This window comes from Chrysochloris asiatica, unplaced genomic scaffold (assembly GCF_000296735.1).
Source record: "Chrysochloris asiatica unplaced genomic scaffold, ChrAsi1.0 scaffold00180, whole genome shotgun sequence".
NCBI classification, from domain to species: Eukaryota; Metazoa; Chordata; class Mammalia; order Afrosoricida; family Chrysochloridae; genus Chrysochloris; species Chrysochloris asiatica.
The window spans coordinates 1,691,519-1,694,714 of record NW_006408698.1 but is presented as its reverse complement, the minus strand read 5'-3'; positions in this window follow the sequence as shown (position 1 = coordinate 1,694,714).

Here is a 3,196-nt window from a genome sequence, read left to right as displayed (position 1 = left end):
TGTATTCATGTCATTATGGTCAACCCTACTTTGAGGAGGCATTTTCTCCCTCAGTCACATTCTGAGTGCCTTCCCACCTTCCAGTCCTGTATCTGACAATGTTTCTCTGCTATTCATAGAGTTTTCAGTGACTAGCGATTTGGAAGTAGTTTGTCACTCTTTCTTCGTAGTCTGTCTTTGTTTTGTAGATCATCTGAAACCTGTCCACCATGGTTGACCCTGCTGGTTATTTAAAACACTGGTGGCATAGCCCTCAGAATCACATCATCTCAAACCACCACAGCATGACAGACGGACGAGTGGTGGCTGTTTGGTGTTATGTCTATACTGTCTCTTTAAATTTCTATGTCAATCTTGATACAATCCTGATATAATCATGATACAATCAAGATGTTCTCTCCTAATCCTACCAATCCTGGTACAATCAAGATAAACTCTCCCAAGATGGCAGCTCCTGGAACAGCTGAGTGTCTTGATCCAGAAAATAATGGATTTCTGGATTCTCCTGCAAATTCCACAGCTATAAACCCTCCTAACCTCCAAACATACCTTTATATTAGAAAGGTTAAAACCTGTTTCTCACCTTCCGTGGAGCTACAGAAGTAAGGAAGAAATGATTATTAGTCAATAAATAATCTGTAATAGCTTGTTTGATGTTTTCATATGGAAAAAAAGTGTTTTAGATTATCACGAGAAGCATGATGCCCTTGATAAGCTATTTTAAGATAAAACCTGTGAATCGTCGTGTCCTGTCTCAAAAGAACAACCACATTTTTTTCATTTTTCTCTTTTGTGTCAGGTTCCTCCTTGATAAGAATAAAAGACGGGGGTAGAATTTGTTCTCTGTGTGTTCTTGGCAGCAGGACTATCTGCCTGTCAGCTTGCATCCACTCTGGTCTTTGAGTGTTTCTTTCTCTTTCACCTCTCCAGACATCCCACCTTCGTGTACTCACTCCCTTGTTGAGGCTGGACCCCGGCCCCCCACCATACTCTTCTTCTTAAGTAGTGCTTTCCTTATCCTTGGCCTTTTTCCTATATATAAATTGTTTTTTTTTTTTTCCATCTCTTTGAAGAATGTCATTGGAATCTGGATTGGGATTGCATTATATTTGTAAATTTCTTTGGGCAGTATTGGTATTTTCATAATGTTAAGTCTTTCTATCCAGGAGCATGGTACATTCTTCCATTTTTGTAAGCCTCTTTGGGTCTCTTATATTAGTGTTCTGTATTTTTCTTTGTATAGTTCCTTTGTTTCTGTGGTTAAATTTATTCCTAGATATTTCACTCTTTGGGTGGCTAATGTAAATGGTATTGCTTTCCATTATTTTGAAAATTACATTTTGAAAATTACACAAACAAAAGTAGACAGAATAGAATGCTGTTGTTGTTGTTGATGTTGTTATGTGTCGTGGAGTCGGTTCCGACTCAGAGCAACCCTGTGCAGTGTTTCCAAGCCTGTAAATCTTTATGGGAGCAGTAAAGCCTCATCTTTCTCGCATGGAGCAGCTGATAGTTTTGAACTGTGGACCTTGACGTTAGCAGTCCAATTCATAACCACTATACTACCACAGCTTGGGACAAACTAATCCTTGAGGATAGCAGTCTTATTCATAACCACTACACTACCAGAGCTTGGGATATACTAAAAATTAATAATGCCCATTGCAGCACTGTTGTTATTGGTATAGAGGAATCCACTGAATTTTGGATGTTGATCTTATACCCTGTCATGTTGTTGAATCCTCCAATGAGGTCTCATAGCTTTTTTTACTGAGTCTTTGGGGTTTTCTGCATATAGGATCATATCGTCTGCAAATAGAAAGAGTTTTACTTATTCTTTGTCAATTTGGATGCATTTGATTTCCCTATCTTGCCATAGAGCACTGGCTAAGACTTCCAGCAACATATCGAATAGGAGTGGTGACAAAGGGCATCTTTGTCTGGCTCCTGTACACAGAGGGAAGACTTTCAGTTTCTCTCCATTATGAGTAATGTAGGCTGTTGGCTTTATATATATATGCTCTTGATTATGTTGAGGAATTTCCCTTCAATTCTTATTTTGTTGAGTGTTTTTTATCAAGAATGGGATTTTGAGGCAAAGGGAGGGGAGTGATTAACCTTACAGTCTAGGAACAGATGTCCCTGGGATCATCGAAGGAGAAGAGCAGAGAATGGAAACCTGCCCAGAGAAGCAGTGATGCCAGAGATGGAGGCAGAGACAAAGACATGGGGAGATAGAGCGGCTGGAGACTTTGAACCTGGAGAGGGAGAGGGGCGGTGTGTGGACAACAGGGGGGCATGCTTGTGGGGTGTAGCCTTTGGTTGGTTTATCATGAATGGAAGGGATTGTGACCCTGGCAAGGAAACAATGTGGGACGGGATCAATGTGAAGCTGATGTCCTCCCATGTGAACTATCACATAATTCACAATAAACATTAACAAAGGAAAAAGAATGAATGTTGGATTTTGTCAAATACCTTTTCTGCATTGATCAATATGGTCATGTTGTTCTTTTTCTTTTTCTTATTTATATGGTGCATTACATTTTTCTAATGTTGAACCATCCTTGCATCCTTTTTATGAAATCCACTTGGTAATGATGTATTATTATTATTATTATGTGCTGCTGGATTCTGTTTGGCTAGGATTTTGTTGAGAATTTTTACATTTATGTTCATGAGGGATATTGGTCTATAGTTTTCTTTCTTAGTGATGTCCTTCCATGGTTTTGGTATGAGGGTTATGCTTTATTCATAATATGTATTAGGAAGTTTTCCATATTCCTCTATCTTCTGGAATAATTTGAGTAGCATTGGTGATAGCTCTTCCCTGAATGTCTGGTAGAACTCACCATTGAAGTCATTTGGGCCTGGACTTCTTTTTTTAAAATGCTTTATTGTGGATTATGTGATAGTTTACATGGGAGGATATTAGCTTCACATTGATCCCATTGTATATCCTTTCCTTGCCATGGTTAAAATCCCTCCATGCATCATCCACCAACCAAAGGGTATACCTCACAAGCCTGTTCCCCGGTCATCAGCATACAATCTTTCTCCTTCTCCAGGTCCAAAATCCCCAGCAGCTCCATATCTCCTCATGATCGTCTCTGCCTCCATCTCTGGCATCACTGCTTCTCTGACTAGGGTTCTGTTCTCTGGTCTTCTCCCTTGATAGTCCTAGAGACCTCCGCTC